Here is a 21,971-nt window from a genome sequence, read left to right as displayed (position 1 = left end):
TCTCAGGCTAATTTAGGGTTGCTAAAAGATTGATGTTACAGGTGAAAATACATGGTGCCTGTCATTCTTCTAAATCTGAACATTACTCAGCTAGTCCTACTGAATCCACTAACAAATGCCACAAGGAGGGGACCCTTTTCCAACTGCTGCTTACAATGACCAATCCACATTGATTCACCCTTCAAACCACACACAAGCCGCTGCTCCACAAAGCCCCTGATCTCCTCATCTTCCCCATCCCACAGCCCACCCAGACAAGTAGCATCTTTCTGGGTTTTGACTCCCCATAACAAGTTAACTGGAATGTTCCCGTAACAACTATCACTTTCCACTTCATTAAGAGAGGTATACACACGCGTCTTTCTCCCCAGCAAGACTTGCAAGCTCACTGAGGGCAAGATCCATCCTGCTCATCACTGCATTTCTCAAAATGTCCAGGAGAATGCCTCGGATATGACAGACACTCAACAATGGCTGTTGGAAGAATGAACTGGAAACCATGGGAGCTACACCACTTTATGGTGTAAGTAACAACCCTACCCAGGGGTGATGCAAAAGTCCAGGAAGAGTTAAAATGGGCCAGCCCAGGTAAGCCTGCAGTACCCCTCTTGTCCCCGACTGGCCTCAGAACCCCACAGAAAGGTGCCAGCCATGCATCCCAGGCTGCGCTCTAGGTATCTGCACCCAGGACCTCTCTGATCTACCTCCAGACCTCACAAACCCCATCCCCCGGGCCTGTTCTCCTGCAGGACCACGGTACCCGCAGTGTGTGCACCTCAGGGACAGCAGAGCAACACGCAGGATAGAGCAACACACGCTCACTAGGAGGCCCCTCTTGGGGTGGAGGAAGACAGAACTGGAAAGCAAAGAATTTCAAGACTCAGGACCCAAGGATATTAGGAACAGATAAGTATAAGCTATGGAAATGCCATGCATTAAGGGCATAAAATCCAAGCAACAATCAGCTAGTACCCTTCACCCAATCCTCTCCCACTTTAAGTCACCACTGCTCACTGCTGAACTGCCCACATCTCTGTCATCACCAAATCTAGTAATGACAGCTCTAATCATATTTACTCTACAAACACTGGACCCTATGCAGAAAAACTTCTCAGCTATATGATGTCTACAATGAATGTAGCAGACATCAGCTACCATTTTGTTTGAAGATGATATCCAAATCAATATGCCCAAATCAAACAAAAGAAATATTTTGCTAATGAGCTTCCAAATTTCATGGAAATGTATTCAGAATGATAAATGGTCCACCTATTTACTGACCTCTGTTTGCTTCACATGTACCATGGAATCACAATAGTGCAAGTTTCTTGAGGATAAGCAATTGGGGACCTTTCTTCTGTGCCACCCTCCCCACCTGGTAAAGTGATAGGTTCCTTGCAGCTGCTGAGTAAGCGCCTGTAGGTGTGATGACTCCCTACTGGGACCAGCCAGTTCCTTCCTGTGTCACCGTGGGGCCAGCAACGGCCAAAGTCTAAACACCACGTGGTCAAGAGGATGTTCTGTTAGTTGCTTATTATCATCAATGATAACTTGGGTTATCAACAACTATTGGTTATCAAACCAAATTAATGGCTGTTTTCTTGACAAAGTTTCCTGAGCACATCTGTGATTCAGAGTGGGTTACTTCTCTACCTCGTCCTCAATAAAGGCTGTTGCCCAAATGACAGGACATAACATAATTTTCTCCTTTGGTATCTGTCATGGGTTGAATAGTATCCTCTAAAATTCATATCCTCCCAGAACCTCACAATGTGACTTTGTTTGGAAATAGGGTCTTTGCAGATATAATTAGTTAAGCTGGGGTGAGGTCATACTAGATCAGGATGGGTCCTGAGTCCAAGGACTCGTGACCTTACGACAGAGAAGAGGACACACGGACAAGAAGGCAGACACATGAAGACGGAGGCAGTGACTGGAGTGATGCGCCACAAGCCAAGGACACCCAGGACTGCCGGGAGCTACCAGGAGCTGGAAGACGGGAGGAAGGATTCTCCTCTGGAGACTTTAGAGGGAGGCTGGCCTTGCCAACACCTTGATCTCAGGCTTCTGGCCTCCAGCACTGGGAGAGAATAAATGTCTGTTGTTTTAACTATTGGTTTGTTTATGGTTTTAATTTGTACTTGTTATGAATTTCACTAAATAAGGAAGAAGTTGGCTAAAAGAACCATAAACAAAATGGAATAAACATTAGTAGCCCAGTTACAGAAGGAAATGGCCAGCGTGGCCCTTCCCATCCACGGACAGCTACTCTCTCCCCAGGCTTCCTTGCCCACCTGCAGGCACAGACACACACCCCGCCAACCCCGGGCCCGTGACTCCTTATGCGGAAGGGGAGACTTACCCGCCCCCATCAGCAGTGCAGCAAGTGGCCACCCAGATGGCACAGGAGAGCCAGGCCCCAGCCAGCCAGTCCTATGGTGCCATCTGAATTGCAAGCTCACAACAAGGCTACCAACCGCTTTTACAGGGGAGAGGTAGCACAGCTCTTCTACTCCCAGAAACATGCCAGGACTGCAGGAGCAGGCCCCCCGCCCACTCCGGACTCTGGACCCCACAAGCTGCAGAGCACTCGGGTGCATACTAGAGAGACGACCCACTTCCATGGGAACGTGTTTTCTGTGAAACTGTGCTCCCAGCATCCAAAACAGCACGTGCTCAATAAATACCTGTTGATTGATGATCGAAAACAAAATTGTCATGGAGCAGCCAACAGGCGAATGACTGTCTAATGGCCAGAAAATGTCATGAGGGCTCTGCCCGGGGTACAGGTACCCCAGCAGGTGCCCCCAGAGCCCAGCAGGTGAATTCATCTTCCTACACCAAACCACACACTTACAAATGACAAACACTCCCAAATGAGCCACGGTTCTGAATGCATTTAACTAAATAGCAGGTTTGACTGGCTGTTAAAAATTATTGAGTGATTCTCAAGATCAAAATTGAGTAGGTTTGTGTTTTGTAATGGTCGCAACATTGTGCAATGGGATCCTTTTGTTGAAGTACCTTATGGTACAGGAGAAGAGGAAACCCTCGCGCAGGGAGTGTCCACGCAGTCACAGGCACAGAACTAAGTGGGGGACCAACCAGAAGCATCAAAGGTGCTCATGGGCGCCCCCATTGGGGAGGAGGACCAGCTGAGACGATGTTGAAACAGGAAGCTGTACTGCTGTTAAGTGGAGAGAAAGAGTGTGCTCCAGGTGAGAGAAACCCACGGACTGAGATAATAAAATCTCAACTGTTCACAGCAAGGAAAGGCTCGTGGAGCACCTGGGGGCAGGACCCACTGCAGGACACAGCACACAAGCAACCCAACCCTTTGGATACTCACAGGACCCTAGCCAGAAATTCTACACTTCACGTTATCTGTATAACTCACAAAAATGTCAAGCTTGGCCAAAGGAAAAAAAAATGGAGCAATGCCCTTTTTCTTTAAAAGCTGATTCACTATCCTTAAAATTTGTAAGATTCACTATCCTTAAAATTTCTAAGAAACATCACTTTCAGGGAGAAATTGACATCCTAAACCATGTGTAAGAGAGAGAGAGGGCAGCCTTTAAAACCAAATCCGTACTTAGTCAACGGTAAGCAAATTTTAGCTTTGCTTGTTAAAACTACAATTGACTTTTTAAGACGTTAAACTTTTCAAGGATAGTTATATTCCCTAAGGTTAAAAGGTCATAATTTATCTTTGAAGGATAAATTCTATCACTGGGCTTAAGGAGGGGACATCAAACACTTTAATCCTATTTTTACCATATTCATCACATTCAACAAAAGCAGGGAAACAAATGACCACAACCCTGCCACACATGTTAAAAACATCAAGAAATAGAGTTTTCCCGAAATGGTGGAAGCATGCTGGGCTGCCCCCAGCACCCATCAGGTGCCTCCTCTTATTCAACGCTTTGAGTTCACTGCTTCCAAAATAAATGTACATGCCCTATTAGAGGAGAAGAAACCTAAAATCCTTTAGAAAAAAAGGGGACCAGGCATGGTGGCTCATGTCTATAATCCCAACACTTTGGGAGGCCGAGAAAGGAGAATGGCTTGAGGTCAGGAGTTTGAAACCAACCTGGGCAATAGAGCAAGACTCCGCCTCTACAAAACAAAATTTAAAAATTAGCTGAGTGTGGTAGGACACATCTGTAGTCCCAGCTACATGTGAGGCCGATGTGGGAGGATTCCTTGAGCACAGGAGTTCAAGGCTGCAGTGAGCCATGATTACGCCACTGCATTCCAGCCTGGACAACAGAGCCAGATCCAGTCTCTTAAAAAAACAAAGGACTGGGACTTTAATCTCACTCAAGGAGGTATGTTCAAGAGGGTAAGGATGTTTTCATAACCAAGAGTTTAAAACAAAAATTTAATTTTGCAAATTAAACCAAGCACATGGTCAAGGTGTCCGTATTCTTCCACAATGAAATCATTATATAATTTCTTAAGAAACGCATTTGAGGCTCCCCTGAGATTTTAATCAAAATAAAATAAAATAAAAACGTTAACAGAGAAGTATCAACTACTCACACAACAAAGACAATTATCGTGGTAGACAGGGTCCTAAACAGAGGTGGATTTGCTTGACACGGGTGAGGCCTCAGGGTCCCTGGCCTGTGCTGGCGCTTCCAGAGCCCTGGGGACCCTGTGTCCATGTGGGCTTCCAGAATGTGCAGAACTATGGCGCTTTTGCTGTTCCTGGGCAGGGGAAGATGCTGCCACTGCCCCTCTCATCTCGGGTGGCCACATCCCAGCCCCCAAGCTTCTTTGCCCGGGCAGCGTCGTGGGCCTGCAGCCTTGTGCAGACTGCAGAGGGGAAGCTGGATAGTGCGTGAGGCCAGGTATTTTGTGGACCCAGCCATCAGGAATAAACAACCACTTTCCATGACCCAGGCTAAAGGAATGACTGAATTACCTTCCTGTGCAACCAAACATGCAGGAAAACAGATGTGTCAGGCAACAAACTAACAATCAGGTTATTTTTCGAGATTCTGCCACGTTTTCAGTTTTTTAAGATTTGCTCTTTTGTGATTTATTTCTCATACTAAACAAGCAGTCACTCCCATACTTCATCTTGCATTCATGATTTTGTACTTCTTTTCTTAAGAAGACACTCCCCCTCCCCCCAAGTCCTAGCTCCTCCCCCAGCACTAAACCCTGCAGAAACACACAGACTTTTCTAGTCTTCACCCTGATGCCTTTACTGAGGGGCTCTTGGGGGAGGCAGAGTCTGGGCCCTGCCTTGGATAAGATCTTCTCAGTTAGTCTCACTCCAAGAACACACAGCCCCTGCACAGAAAACAAACCAGATATCATCCATGCCAGTGCTTTTCCCAGGTCACTGTGACTGCATGTCCCAGTGTGCCAATTCTTAGTCATCTTAGAGCTTCCAACGTACCCCACACAGGTGGCTACTGGAGCTGCCTACGACGACTCTGCTACACATCTACACCTCGCTGATGGGAGTCCATCACAAGTCACAGTTGCCCGCGGCAGTTAGAGGGTGTCCAGAGAAACGAGTCTTAGTCTACGGGGCATGTCTGCACGCAGTAGCGTCCTGAGTGCCCACAGGGAAACTTCTGCTTCCATCTCTCACAAATACGGCACGAACCAGGAGGTAGCTGAGGAGAGTTCCAAGCAAAGCATAAACCCGTTTAAGAAGGCTTCAGTCAGCCGGGCATGGTGGCTCACGCTTGTAATCCCAGCACTTTGGGAGGCCAAGGCAGGCGGATCACCCGAGGTGATCAGCCTGACCAACACGGAGAAACCCTGTCTCCATTAAAAATACAAAATTAGCCAGGCATGGTGGTGCATGCCTGTAATCCCAGCTACTCGGGAGGCTGAGGCAGGAGAATCGCTTGAACCCAGGAGGCAGAGGTTGTAGTGAGCTGTGATCGCGCCACTGTACTCCAGCTTGGGCAACAAGAGTGAAACTCCATCTCAAAAAAAAAAAAAAAACAAAAAACAAAAAGAAAGAAAGAAGGCTTCAGTCTAATTCATAAATGAGATGCATGGTGAGTTATTCAGAATGAGGACTGATTCCAAAAACATTTCTCACCCTTGAGCTTGATGTGAGCAAGGACGCTCAGCCTCTCCTACAAATGCTTGGAGTCACCGGCAAGAGAAAAATGGAAACAAACAAAAAAGGTGTGTACATATGTTTGCCTGTGTGTATATATGTATATACACATACATATGCATGCATGTAAGATATATGACTGTTCTTATTTTATTTTATTTTGAAGACAAGGTCTTTCTCTGTTGCCCAGGCTGGAGTGCAGTGGCACAATCATGGCTCACCGCAGCCTCAACGTTATGAGCTCGAGCGATCCTCCCACCTCAGCCTCCTGAGTAGCTGGGACTACAGGCATGCACCACCACATCTGGCTCATTTTTGTATTTTTTGTAGATATGGGGGTCTCGCCATGCTGCCCAGGCTAATTTCGAACTCCTGACCTCAAGTGAGCCACCCACCTCTGCCTCCCAAAGTGCTAGGATTACAGGCACAAGCTACCGCACCCGGCCTGCCTGTTCTTATTTCATACATGGAACATGACAGCAACAGAAAGATTCACACCAAGGTACAGGAACCGCCCTGACACGCAACTCTCAGTCAAGAACAGATCTCAGGATCCTTTGGCTGAACTCACTGTTGACATGTCTGAAGAAACCGAGGCACAAACGGCCACCCAGAAGCTGCCTAGTGGAAAGGCCAGGGCTCGCGCAGCTACCCTGAATCCTAGCCCAGTGCTGTTCCCCACCACAACAACCCGAGAAAAAGTCTAGGGAGACCGATGACAAAAATTAAAGCTTTAACAACCTATGGATGGTTTGAGAGGTCAAGGAGTCAGGCCTTCCCGGGCTTAACTGACATGACCATATCTGTCTAACTCTATAACCTTATAACATCAACCTATGTGCGCTATTTATAGAACCTTAAATTCCGTAAGCCTCACTCTATAAATGAAGAGAATAAGATAACTATAAAACTGAAATTATATAACGCAAGTGGAGTGTGTCAGGAATATAGTCAATTCAGCAGTTCTAAAACACTTAGTGAGTGCCTATCATTTGCCAGGCAGTACTGCTGGTGTTCCAGGCACTACCTGTACAGGCAATGAACAAAACGGACAAAACCCCTGTCCCCATGGAGTTTAAATTCCAAACTTTCTGCTGTTATTATCATTATAGCTATTATTATTATCAGATATCGGCACTGTGCAAGGGTACACTGAAAACAGAAGAATGCTACCGTTAATATTTATAAATGAATAATGAAAGTCATCCCTTAAATGTGTTTTATAACCTAAAAGGTGCCAATGCGACTTTGGGATGTGGTTAGAAGAGGTGCATCTGACAGCTGTTCATTTTCTTGCCCAGCCCCTTCCCTCCTAGTGAGAGGCACAAGGAAGACGCAGTTATAATGCAGTGTGATTTAAAGAAAGGGGAACCTCTTAGAATCGGGTCTGCCCAAAGAACCCCATCTACCTCCTGGGATGGCTCGTGGGAAGCTCAGGGGGAAGAACGGCCGAGACGCACACGCATCTGTCAGGTGCGGAAAGATTTGGGAGGTACCCTTAGACACCGGCAGGGCTGCAGGGTGGTGGCCAGCACCCCACAAATGTTACACACGCATGCCTCCTATCACGCAGGCTTGCTTGTTCAATGTGGGTGTGGAGGTGAGGCCTGAAATGCAGAACCTGAAGACGGTGAAAACAGTGTCAGCGTCACAGCACAGGAGTGGCCTCCCCATCTCAGAATGGAAGAGCCGGCTGAAGAGCAGGAAGGAGCGGGACAGACGCTGGAGGAGGCAGAGGCCAGAGGCAGGTCGCTGCCGAACCATGGGGAGGCATGGAGGAGGAGACGGCGGAGATGAATTGGAAAATGGAGTTTTTGTTTCCCGTATTCAGTCCTGATAACATTTATTTCATTGCTCCATGAAATTTTTACAGGATGCATAATAAAATATTTCATATAAAGTTAATATTGATAACCACTTCAGTCTCCAAAATACTCTCGCTATACCGGGAGATCCATTACCTCAAGGACCTTCTTAGCTGTTTTTCTTTGTCCTCGAACTGTCTAGAAACAAGCAAGTACTCAAAACGAGTATGTACTGGATAAATAAACCAATGAATGGGCCAGCCGTTGGAGAAATGAGCACATGAACTCCACGAGGTAGGAATCAGTCCCAGGTATCATCATCCCAATTTATAGTTGAGAAATCTAACAGTGAAAGAAAAGATGCGCGCGCTCTGCAGGTACAAAGCTAGGAAGTTTGGATGTGGAGGTCAAGCCGCTGTAGGGTTCTTTACCCAACAGCATCAACGCACGGCCAGCAGTCCCCCTGGAAGGTTCCGGAAAGGCAAGAATGAGCATAACGGACCCAACACCACATGTCAGGAAACCAAGGGGATTAAACGTTTAATGTCAATATTTATTTCTTATTTCACATCCCCGCCTTGGTTCCGAGAAGGATTTAAGGCAGCATGATTTATGCTCAGGAAGGCCGTGCTGATTAAACCCTCACATTCACGCGCAGGAGGTAATGCATGGAAACCTCTCAAGACACGGATGTGACACGCTGATGGCTCACAAGTCCCAGGAACCCTGGGGGCTGGGGTCTATGCCTTTACCACTGGAAGAAAAAAAAAAACAACCAATGATTATTACTCATCAAAAGCAGTTTTTCAATAGACAAAATCTTTCGATGCGCTGGCTCTACTGAGAAAATGAAATAAAAGGCACTGCGGTGCACCACAATATCTAAAATTTATTGTAAAACCCATCTAAAATATCACAGAAACAATTTCTCCCTCGAGTGTTTTATGAACAGCAAATGGGAGGAGGAAAAATATTTTTACTGATACCCTTGAACTAAGTTTCTAGAAATAGGTATGTGTGAACATGTCGTATTTAAGAGAGAAGTTAATAGAAATATCCAGAACCTCACAGCATTTTTTTAATTTGAGTTGGTAACCAACCAAATACCATAAAAACGCAATAATGAAGGCCAGCTCATATACAAAAGATGCAAAATTTAATGGGGAAAAAAAAACCTTTCAAATAACCATGCAGAAGCTCTGGCAAAGCAGTTATTATTCCCAGAGCATCGCCACTATCCCATCCTCCGGAACTATATTTATTATGACTTATTAGATTTTGGAGCAATTGTCCTCTGAAGAGCACAGAATGCTGCAAAATATTATAACTTTTAAAACTGTGCAAAAACTTTACGAGGAACACTTCTAAAGCTAAAGTATCACTGAAAATTCCCAGAGGAGATGGCAGGGAGAGATAAGGAAGTAGATGGAAAGAAAGACAGCAGGGAAAGGAAAAGAAGGAGTTAAGGAGAGGGCCCAGGGCAGCCGCAGGGAGAAGCTGTGCAGGGAACCCACAATCCCACTTCCAAATAAAGGGCTCCCAGGCTGCCCTGTTTCTCTCTGGCCCACAGGCTCCGGCTCCAGCCATCATGTATTCACTGGCCATGTGGCTGTTGCCATGCAAGGTTCCCCACACTTGCAGAATATATTTCAGCTTCTCTCTCTGTGTGTAGAGAGGAGCCCATCTAAAATTAGTATCTTCTAAATGATGGTAAACGGAATATAAAGAACAAAGCCTCCAGTGTGGGCCTCCATTTCAAAGAGTGCTGAAGATGGCAAGAAGGGACATCGGCATGTGTGCAAATACGAGTCACCATAAGAGTTTGTAAATGCATCTAAAAATCAATTAATTAATCCCCCCAAACCACTGCATAAAGACAGTCTTCCCACCCAGTGAACCGCATCCTCCACAGTGCACAGGCCAGGCGTGCAGATGCTCACTAGAAAAAAAGGCGCTGCAATTGTGGACTTCAACAATTCAGAGTATGCAATAGTCCTTCCGAGTGAAAAGTGTGAGGAAGCCCCACATCACTCCTCAAAAAGGAAGGCCACTAGGAAAGGGATTATGAGACCAGCAAACAGGTAGTTTCTCTTTCCAACATTAATCCACCAGGCTGACTCATACTATGTCCCCCTACTCCAAAAACTAAAATCAAACAAGAAACCATCCCAACACATCTGTCCTTCTCAGACATTAATGACTGGTGACCTGCACCCAACACACATAACATCGGCATCCGTCTTCTTGTATTTCTTAACAGAGCTGACATGATTGGCAGGTGCTCTTTTTAGTACTGCCACTATATTTATATATTCACCATGAAAATCAGCAGAAACATACTGGAACGTTGTTAGGGGAAGTTTTCAGGTTTTTCCTAAGTGTGCTATAATACTAATTCCAAATTCCCCCAAAAGTGAGAAAAGATTGTACTTTATAAGACTCGTGAGAATACACTGGGATGTAAAATATGTTTCCACAGTTCGATGGTTTAAAGAGATAACGGCGCAGGCTGCAGATATAACTGATACCATTTTTGTATGTGAACATGGGAGAAAACTCCAAAGAGAACTCCTACGACACAGAAAACGATGACGGAAGCCCGGAGTTCCAGAGCTGCTGAGGCTGTGGCCCAGCTCATAACTGCTCTCAGGCCGCTGGGCACAGGCAAGCTACCAGCCCTACAGAGATAGGGATAGGCATCCTGTGAAATGGGCTATGCCCCAACACAGACCCCCAGTCCCCTCATCACAGGCAGCCCTGAGAATTGGAAGAGTCTTCCTAACTGTGCGTGGCAAACTTAACCTGACCAGAACGGACATGAAGTTACTGCCGGTCTTTCCTCACCCAAGTATTGTGACTATTAATCCATTTACCTGTAGAAAATCTCATGTTTAAGCTGAGGATGTTGCAAAACATACAGTATATGCACAAAATTTCTTTTCAAAAATCTGAAAAGTTCTGAATTCCAAAACATATCTGGCCCCAAGGATTTCAAGTAAAAGATGTGGGACCTTCTTTAAAATGTGAATGAACTGGGGGCACACGCCACTTCCTTCAGGGTTGACCTGGAGTCCAGAAATAGAACTGGTGCCTGAAAACTGAAAAGCCTAGATCAGAAAACTCTCTTTTCCAATGTGCAGAACTACCTGTTAAAAGGACGTGTTTCAGACTCTCAGAAATACCTACTAAATAAATATCATATATATATATATATATCTCTCAATGGAAAGTTGAGAAAGACAAACCTAACTCCAAATTAAACTTATTTTAGACTTCCCAAAATACATGCAAAACATCTTACAGCTACATGGTCTAAAAGGCCATCAGCAAAATCAAGTCCATTGAAACCATCAAATGTAAAAAGATTAAACTAGAGTATACAACACATAGTCCCCTCGGATTTGGTTTTATTGGTGTAAATTACCTGCATAGACACATTAAAACTCAACTGAGAGGCAAAGTAAAATTCCTGCTTGAAAGATTCTCAAATGAGGGAAATCTGGCCTCAATTATTAAAAAAAAAAAAAAAAAAAAAAAAGTCCGGACACGGTGGCTCATGCCTGTAATCCCAACACTTTGGGAGACTGAGGTGGGTGGATCACCTGGGGTCAGGAGTTCGAGACCAGCCTGACCAACATGGAGAAACCCGGTCTCTACTAAAAATACAAAAATTAGCCGGACATGGTGGCCTGTAATGCCAGCTACTTGGGAAGCTGAGGCACGAGAATCGCTTGAACCCAGGAGGCAGAGGTTACTGAGTTCACACCACTTCACCCCAGCCTGGGCAAAAAAGCGAGATTCCATCTCATAAATAAATAAATAAGGCATCACATGCACTTATTTTCCTTCCTAGGGATAATTTTTGAAGCCCTGTGAAGATCTAAAATTGCAGAGTGGTCCAGGCATAGCGGAACACACCTATAATCAATCCCAGCACTTTGGGAGGCTAGAGCAGGAGGATCACCCAAGTCAGGAGTTCGAAACCAGCCTGGCCAACATGGTGAAACCCATCTCTACTAAAAATACAAAAATTAGCCGGGCGTGGTGGCAGGTGCCTGTAATTCCAGCTACTCAGGAGGCTGAGGCAGGAGAATCGCTTGAACCCAGGAGGCGGAGGTTGCAATGAGCCACGATCACACCACTGCACTCCAGCCTGGGGACAGAGTGAGACTCTGTTTCAATAAATAAATAAATAAAATTGCAGAGTGCAGGCAGGAAACACTGTTTATACATTAGCCAGCAAGGAACAGGTATCTAAAAATGTCCTCTCGGGGTCAACCATGCTATTGAGCCTCACAGTGTTCTCATGTAGTGGACAGAAATGCAAAGATCTGGGGAGAAGCTCCAGGCTAGAGAAAGACTCACACCAAGCACCCGTGGAAATGACCTCTGAAGGACCATGCCCCAGGCAGGATCACAGTGATGTGGTAATGGGCAAAGGTAGCCCGGCTCCACGGCCACACCAGCCTGAGCCGCCCCTGCCAGCACAGCAGCCTGAGATCTCAGCAGAGGACGTCAGTGGGCACCACCTGGGCACCCACTCTGTACCAGACTTGGGGCCAGGCACCTACAGAGCCTCATCTGCCTGGAGCCTGTGAGGCCCACGCACAGTTCCCACCCTCCACCACTGGAGAGAAACTACATCTCCTCACCTTCCATCCACTGCCAACCCAAAAACGCCATCGGGCTGGTCTCCAGCCTGGGACGCACATTGAAAAATGCTGATATTTGGTTTTTTCCCCACAAGGGAACTGACAGGTTTTTTGAACTGGCTTATTTAAATATTATAAATCAAGTGGTTCACCTCCCATCCACTGATGGCACTTACTTCGATAATCCATCCTATGCAGTTCGCATAGGGAACTTGGGTAAAGCACAGCATTGGAAGAGTATCTGTGAGTTTCCAGCCAAGAAATTTTCCACGCACTCCTTTGTTCTTATTTTTCTTGTAATAGCCAGGAAGGGCTCGTACCACTTCCACAAATCACGGGGAAGTCAGGGGAATCGGGGAAGAAAGACGACGTCTCTTTAATTTCGCACGCATGATGTTTGCAACCACTAAGGTCATACCTGCGTGTGGTGACTGACAACTTTTCAGCTTGATTCAAAGCAAACAGCTGCTGGGCTGATTGCCTAGCAACTAAAAATTGATGGATGACCCTTAAGATGAATAACTACCATAAATCACCTCATTCAAACTCTCCAAGAAAAAAATTAAAAAACAATGGTTTTCATGGCATTTGCTGAGCTCCATAATGTGCCATGATAAATTTGGCCTCCTTATGGATGCACAGTTGTGGTTGTGAAAGTTGAGTCACTTCTGTTTTTGTTTCCTGTTTCCTGTAATTCCTGATGCTCAGGACCCTTCGTAAGGTGCGTTCCTAGGAACATGCTGCTCCAGCAGGAACGGCAGCCCCGGGTGCCTGTCAGTCACTCCAGGACGGACAGGAGCTGCTGAATTTCTCATCACCAAACAGCTTTTAATCAGGAAACGGCAGTCTTACATCACAAAGATGGAAGGGGACCCCGTGCATTAATAACGGTTACAATACATTTAGTGTAATGATTTGACCTCGGCCAACATTATAGACGCCATGATTCATATGAATTTGATAAACTACTTCCTGTTTGTAGACATGTCATACGTTTCTAAAAGGTCAAGAATGTGCTTTTAACTTGCAAATAAACACAGACCTATACACCATAATAGGATTGAGAGGAGGTCTTGGTATTTGTCCTCTAAAACACCCAGTATCACCACCATTATGAGCACTTCCACAAGCAGATGCATAATGATGAACAGATTATTTTTCCAGATGGTATTTTCCTGTTTTTACTTAACATTCAAAAGGAGGCGTGGGCAATTCCTTTCACCGTCTTTCTTTGCCCCCTTTTCTTGTTACACTGGGTTTTGTTTGTGTCTTTTAGGTTAGATTGATGTTACATGGAAGGTAGTTTCCAAAAAACCAGTCCAGCGACTCGGGTTAGCACTTTGAAACCAAAAACAGCTTCCTGCTTTCTTCTTTCACCTACCATCACCAGCACCCAGGGTCGGCACGTCACAGACCGCATGTCACAGACTGTCACACTCACCTGTCTTCGCAAGAGCTAGGGCTTCCCCAAGGAGGGGGTTCAGTCCCTCAACAAGCACCGGGAGCTCTGACTATGAGCCAGGAACTGTGCTGGGCTCTTGACGGTGAAAGGAGAACAAGATGGCCCTGCCCTCATGGAGCAGAGTGTCCACCAGGACACGAACAAGTCAGTGAGCAATCTTATAGACAGAGACACGCTGCATGGTGCGTACCGTGTGTGCCATTATACTAGAAAGGAGTTCACATCATCGGACTGGAAGCTCCCAAAGATGAGATGCATCAATCCTGGAAAAAAAAGTTACTTTCATTTAATAGACTGTACAATTCCAAGAAACCTTCTCTATTTAAAAAGCCAAAGAGGGCTTTTAGGCTCTGGAGTGCAAGCCACACTCTCTGAGCATCAAAGCTGAGGTGGGCTTTGAGGAGGGCCTGCAGGTCGGGTGGCACCCACCGGAAGCCCAGCTCATGGATTACCCTGGGGATGGCATGTCACAAGACTGCCTGCAGGCCAGGGTAGCATGCCCAACACCTGCCCCACCCAGGGCTGACTGTGGCCAACCCCTCACTCACTTTGAGAGCTCCTCTATCCACCACATGCAACAAAACCCCTGAAATGGAAAGATGAAATAAAGCAACATTAACAACAAATAGAACGCCTTAGTGGCCGAAGGGCCACGACCTAAGCTGCTCATAGCCACCGGCAGCCCCAGATCTCTGGCCCATGAAGCATCCCGTTAGAAATAAAAGTGGGATGCGCCTTGTTCCCTGGTGTCTGCGTGAATGCCTAGATTCTGGGATCTGTGCTCCTGGAAGAAAGGACGAATGCACTAGAACATCCCGCTCCACCATTTTCAAGGACTAGAGATGTGAGGACCAACCGTTGAGAGGTTCAACTTTGGATCCACCATCCCTTAGAACCAACTCCCTGCTGAGCAAATGTCAATAACGCTGCCATCCTGAAGCAAAATGAAAGAGACTCATATTAATTAGGTCGCCAAGACTGCTTATGTTGCATATGCTACTACATTTAGGCATGCGACGATAACTGTGCATTCTCCCCACAGCATCATGCTCCTGACACGGGAGAGCCTGGGCTTCATTTGTCTTCCTAAATATAAATGGCCACTATCTGTAGCACTTAGGAGAGGTTAGCTGGCTGCAAATAAATAGCATCTTAACTGCTGCCCTGATAATGGTGAGCTCTGGGGTACATCTCCACTTCTAACACTATCAGGGTCCTATAAGGATGGAGTGGAGGCGATCCATTTGGAAAGCCATCTTTAATGCACATGTGTGTGGCCAGAGTCTGTTGCAGCATTCACGCCTTCTCAGCATTTTTGCCTGGGCTCTGACCGCCCTCGGTAATGCCTTCCTGGGTGGAACCTACGGAATAGGACAATTGGCATGCTGTCCCTTTAAGACTGAAATGCTTGTTTCCTTGCAGTAAGAAAAGTAAATCACGCTATAGTGAGTTGAGCTTTGAAAAAAGCATCCATCCATTAAAGTTCATGGATCCGCGTTTTCAGGTTGTCCCTCCCCTGGCTGTGTCTCAAGTTACAGCCTTGTACAACCCAAGTCTAAATAATATTCACTATGATAAATGACACCATAACTCCGATATCCACAATCAATCTTTGCTTTAAAGATACATCCATCTTCAATAATGTTGATGGGGATTCTGTAAAATGGGGAACGTGACTGTCTTCCAGACCTCCTAACGGCGGGGGAAGGAAGCCCTGAGTGATGGCTGTCAGCCCACATCTGGCTGCAAAAATAAATTAGCCTTATGCAGACAAATGAAAGGGCTAGCTCTGCCTAGGAAACAGCCACTCCTGAGCAATGGCTAATTTATAGGACTTCTTTCTGGAAAGTTCCTGGCGAAGGCAACAGTCTCCTTCACTATCTCTTTAAATGGTATCTGATGCTGTAAATAACTTCAGTGTGGTAGGGACTGTACGAAGTACAAAGGGGCGGGGATGAGAGAAACAATAACTTTTCTCACATTCTTACACATGATTACAATGCAAAACTCTACTCTTCAAGGGGAAAAAAAAATTTTATTTTAGCCAAATGCTTTTATAGTTTAACACCATGCTCTCCTCTGGCTGATTTTTTTTTTCCTTTGTACTTTTTGGTGGTTTTCTAGCGGTTTGGAAACTCATATAAAAAGTAAACAAGCTGGGGGCAAAAATGGCCCTTTCTCTTCCTCCTCCAAAATATCCTTTTTTAGCAACTTTTAGACTCGAACCTCATCACTGTCTTTATGAAGGCGGGAATGGGGTTACAAATTCTAGGCAACAGAGAAAAAGAAGAAACATCTATCGGGTTTTAGTAGGTGGTTTCAAAAATAGCCTGGAGTAAAACACTTATTAGGCAGACTCTAAAAAAAAACACAGAAGACCAAACTTCTGCCGCAGGAGTGGGGGACCTATGAATTTGGATACCAGGGAAACGCTTTGCTGCTGGTTCTTTATGCCTCTGACCTTGTCTCACTGAGTATTACTCAGGGCTTGAACCCTTAAAGACTGCTAGAGAGTGGGGAGATGCAGGGGGACCAGGGTCATGCTTTCTGTGGGGGAAGCCGGGACTCCATGGTGTGTCCCTACAGAGCCGGGGGCTTGTGTGTTCCTGGGCTTGGAACCATCACTCCTTTGGGTCTCCGAACCTTTCCAGGCAGGACCTCGGAGCTGCTGCAGCAGGCTGAGGTGGGGAGGGTTAATTCTGTGAAGGTTGAAGGACTTACAGTAATGCTCTGAAGACAGAAACATCACAGGCTTTCCTGGCAAGGGGTTCACAGAGGGTAGGAGGGACTGCAAAATGAACTCTCTCAGGCTTTGTCGGCGGCGTTTCCCAAGGCCCAGCCTGGCCCCTTTGATAAATGACACATGTCATTCTGTCAGGGGCTGACACTGCGGCTGGGAGGGCTGGTGATGCATGGCTCCAGGGAAAAGGAAATCAACTTTTTGGCATCGAGTGTGTCTGTGCCCTGTATGAGGATTTTGTTTCTCCAAAAGTGAAAGATAGACTTAGGATTTAAAAAAAAAAAAAAAGTTGAAAAACAGATTGAACGACAGCTTACACTTAACATAAATTAACTCAGTAATGGCGAAATGTGCTAGCCTGTGATAAATAAAAGCTACATTAGTCAATTATTAATCACACTCTAACTTGTAGCCAGACCCATGACTTAAATCTGGGGCCAGAGCTGCTTTACAAACAGATAAGACAGTGCCTGATAGGCGTCTTCAGAGAGCAATCAAGAAGGAATCAAAGATTTCATGGGTTCACCAATGGGAATGAATAGAAGGTTCTAGAACCACAGAGTTGGGTGAGTGGGGAGCAAGAAAAGACCAATCCTTTGCAGACACAGACTATCTACTGACTGTGTGAGGAAAATTAAACGTAACGGCTACATCCAAACACTTTTTTTCTCCCCAATCAGGACTTATTTGCTTTGAATATGCAAGACACTTGTACACTGCAAACATATGTTTATATTTCATATAATGTTTATTTGTAAGATTTTGCCTTGAAAATATGTTGCAGTTTTGCCCCCACACCTACTGAGTTGCATCTTTTGAATCTGATGCCTGCTAAGGGGATTTTCCTAGAGATAGTACTAATTTCCAAACTAATTGCTTAGCACAGATTTATAAATTCAGCTTCACATTTTACCAAATTGACATCTGACATCCATGTATACAAAAACAGGGCAAAGTGCAAACCTGCCTCTCCACCAAGTGTCTCTCTTTTGGCTCAGTTCTAAGCAACCCATCCAAAGAAAAATCAACATGGAGAAGCTACTCTCGAAAAATTTATGGCTTTGAGGTATCACTATTCTTCATAATAAAGAACATTAAGTAAAACCCACCACCGGGATATAGTCTTCCATTAACTGCTGTCTGCTGTGCTCAGGATGGCGGGTGAGCCCAGCAGCACCTCTCCTTGGGCAAACCTTCCCCCTTCAGGCTCAGAATGTGGAGGATGGTCAGCTGTCTCATTGTCAGCCCTACGTGATGACGAGTTTATTTCCACGACAGTGGGGCTCTAATTTCTAGTGCTCAGAAGACCTGCTGAGGCTGTGGGGGACTTCTGATGTTCCAAAGGGCACGCTGAGGTTGTGGGGCAAGCGTACAGAGATGGGCCAGCTCACAGTCAGAAGAAAGTGGCGTGGACAGGCCATCATGCTGACACATGGACAGAAGCGATCACATCTCCAACTCTCCCACGAGCTCCATGTCATGCTCACCTACCGCCAGGCCTCACTCGCAAACAGTAGGTGTTCAAGAAATTGCTGAATTCAATTCAAAATATTTAATTTTTCTTTAAAAAGCCAGAGGCAAGTTTCCAGCCCCATCATCCATGACTGAAGGTGCCCGTGAACCCAGGAGGCATTTCCTAGAGGCCTGTGCACCCACCATGCACGTCCACACCCAAGAATGCTCCTTGTACAGCTTCCGCATCTCACGTGCACTGACATGTCTACATAGGCCTTGACATGAAAATGGCAGGAGGGCCCGGAAGTTGTTGATTTCAGCTTACTTCCAATTTTATAAGTAGAAATAAACGCAAATTTTACCAAAAGCAAATTCTCTAGGCACAACCAGCTTTTCTAAAAAAGAAAAAAAAAAAAAAGGACAGCTGTTGCTTCATGACGGCGACTTCCTCCAACTCAGGGGTGCCAAAGATGGGTGCAATGAATCGCATGGTTGTAGAATAGCATGCGTTAGGAATTCTCTAATAATATAAGCCCTTTGTTTACAGAGAAGGAAACTGAGGCTTGAGAAAGAAAACGGAAAAAGAAATTAATGAAAGAACAAAGACCCAGGCCTCTACCCTACAACCAATGCCCGCCGCACCCCTCCCCACCACCCTGTATCCTGTACTGTGTGCAAGCATTGATTCAAAGTCAACCTTCTGAATTTAAACATGGACAATTAACAGGCAGGTTCCAAATCGAGTCCAAATGTTTAAAATAGCCGATAAAGCCAATGGTTTCTTAGATGGCTATAAATAAGAGTAGTGCAGGGAGGGGGGATCATACATTAAAATCTGGGCTGATGTTTAAACTTCTCCCTTCCTCCAGCTGAAATATAATTTTTCTTTAGTCCATAAAAAATTCAGATAGTGTGCAGAATGTTTATATATTACCAAGGTCTCTCTTTAAAAGGTTTATACTTTTACTTTATGACCTGTCCTTGATTTGACACTTCCGCTCATCAGAAAGGGATTTATAAAATAATCCTGAAGGTGAGGAACAGACATCTGTCAGGGACTAGCTGGGTTTCACGATGCGAAATTTAAGAAGAGAAAGAAATCCTGTTAAGCTCTCTTTAGTCACCAATAGACATCAAAGGTAATAATTAAAGAAGACAGACGTCATAAAACATAAATTTATGTCTCTTTTAATAATGCACAAGCACCGTAGTGTGTAAAACATCTATTAGGTTGAAAGAACATGAAAGTGTTCCAATAAGAAAAATCTATGTTTTGTTTTGGGGTATTTTCCCTTCCTTTAAAAAAAAAAAAGTGAGGATCTTTTTTTTTTTTTTTTTTTTTACAAGTTTAAACTGAAGTCTTTAAAAACCTTTGCCATCTGTGGGTACATGAACTATGAATGACCCCGAATGATTTGCACTCTGCTCAGAATCCCTTAGAAAGCACGGGAAAAAGTATCATTAAGAATGACTGATGACTGTCAGTCATGGTTGACCTCATCCAGGCTTTGGTCTCTGCCTCAGTAATAAGCTGGCCTTTATTAGTACCAACACTCCATAAAGGGGGTGTGTTTAGTCACAGGATAGTGGCCTTCTAATGCCCATTGCTTCTCTCTGGAAGATTGATTAGTGCTCATTTTTACTGCCTTCCCAGCACATGCGGGGCCAGGGCTGCAGAGAATCAGGCCTGCAAACTACAAACTCGAGTGAGGAGGTGGGAAAAGGATGCCTAGCAAGAGAGGCGGGGTGCAGAGTGGGGGACAATTTTTTTTTTAAGGAATCTGTCTTTCAAAAAAGCCCCAACCACAAAACCATATGTATATTCGATTCCAGGGCCTGGAGAAGACAGGCCAGGAAAGCAACTGTCTGTCGAAATGGAACTGAAGGAGCCACTTATGTGTTAACTTGTCTGAAAAACAGAAGGGGATCCTGGCCTGCAACTCCCTCTCTCTAAAATCAGCAGTTAGGAGCAAATCAATGAGGAGGCTGCCTGCAGAATTAGGCCTCATAACCAGCCTGACATCAAAATACAAAGATGTAATTATTACCCATTAAAACTGAACATGTGTGAAACTAAAAAAATCTTCCCTATACGAGCACATAAAAACCCATCCACCACTTTTGTATTAAACTACTAAATTATTTTTAAGAAGCAATTGCTATAGAAACAGACAAACGAATTTATATATATATAATTTCCATGTATCCCTAAATCCCTTGTACCGCCTCCACTCTCGTTGAGATAACTGAGTGCCGTGAATTCCCAACAGGAAGAACTGAGGAATAAATGTATTATTATCTTCATCATCACCCTCACACCCATCACGAGATATCAAGTGCCGCAGTGCTGGGGGGAGCGGGAGGTGCACCACAGAATACTCCGAGCAGGTGCTCTGCAGAACAAATGAAGGAAATGATCCCATGTGGACCTCCTCCATTCCAAATATGTCCATAAACAAATTTAGCTCACAGGGTGATTAATTTGCAGAGACCCTTTGGGAATAGGCCAGACTCTCAGTAGTCTAATGCCTTCAGCCAGTTACTCCCAGAAATTTAGCCAAACACCACAACAAGATCCTACTTTCAGAAAACTGCTTGAGAACCTTGGGATTAGGTTACCATGTACACGGGCACCTACTGGATTCGAAAGTGTCTCCACAAAAAATAGGGGAGTGGAGGGGGCAGTCTTTGAGAACTGGGTTTAAACACAGTCTGCCTGGAGCAAATAGTTAGCATCTCATTTTGGATAATTCAGAGTAAGCCAGAGAGGAGGAGGACAGAAAGCCCCCTCCCATGATCTCAGGACAGGGTGGCTGTCACCAGCATTGAACCTGAGCTCCTGGAGCCCCCAAGCCCTGGACCATCCCTTGACCCCATTCCACCAGCTTCTTGGAGCTCTGCGTAGAGAGGGGAGGAGGAGTTGAGAAGAGAAAGGAGACAACGATCTTTTGTGAACGTCGCAGTTTTAAGTTAGTTCTCCTTGAGAGCTTCTGAGACACTAATTTTTCCAGTATTGAAAAGTGAGGAGAAAAGACAAGTTACAAACTCCTTCTCCGCACCTACTCTCCACCTGGGTATGAGATCCTTTCTGCTTCCTTTTTCTAAAATAAATGCTCATTACTGATTTTAAATTGACAAATAATACAAGTTCAATACCTGCTTAAAAAAAAAAAAAGTCAGGCAACTTTTCTGCTGCAAAAATAAAATGCTGCAAGGTAGCACAACCCCCCTTTAACACAAGCACACAAGCCACGCCACTACAAAACACAGACCTTCGTGCGCGGCTTCCTTTTAAAACTGCCAGTGCGCTAGTTTCATTAAGATTATTAGTGTTTCATATACAGACAATGCACCAAGCACTAACAATCTGAATCACTTCCTGGCTGACTTAGAATACTTATTAGAATATTTATTTCCCATTACTTTCTAGAGTTATAGCAGTTTCCCTCAATTAAAAAATTTTAAAATATATACATATATATTAACATATACACGTATGTATATATTCTCCAAGTTTGAAGGTAGTTCAAGGAGATTTGTGCACAGCACAGTAATGCTAAGGTGCTGTTTATGGTCATATTATTTGCCCGGATTTGGCTTTTCTTGATGCCAGTACCTTCCCAGGTCACAATAAAGCAAGGCAGGAGAAAATAGACATGTTTTACTGTTATTTTCATGTAGCTAAGAACCGAAGCAGGGCAGGCTCTTATAGAGTATTACACAGTTTACTGCATTAATAATAGGATGCCCCACTGCTGTGACA

The 21,971-nt window shown here is 45.0% G+C and overlaps 1 protein-coding gene across 3 annotated transcripts in view; it reads right to left on the bottom strand.

Moving 5' to 3' along the window:
* TSHZ1 (teashirt zinc finger homeobox 1) overlaps window positions 1–21,971 on the bottom strand; it is an 80,008-nt gene that overhangs the window by 46,775 nt on the left and 11,262 nt on the right. The gene's annotated exons all lie outside the window — the stretch shown is intronic.

Source organism: Theropithecus gelada, chromosome 18 (assembly GCF_003255815.1).
Source record: "Theropithecus gelada isolate Dixy chromosome 18, Tgel_1.0, whole genome shotgun sequence".
NCBI classification, from domain to species: domain Eukaryota; kingdom Metazoa; phylum Chordata; class Mammalia; order Primates; family Cercopithecidae; genus Theropithecus; species Theropithecus gelada.
The sequence above is the reverse complement of the archived record's forward strand: the minus strand, read 5'-3'. Positions and strand labels throughout refer to the sequence as shown.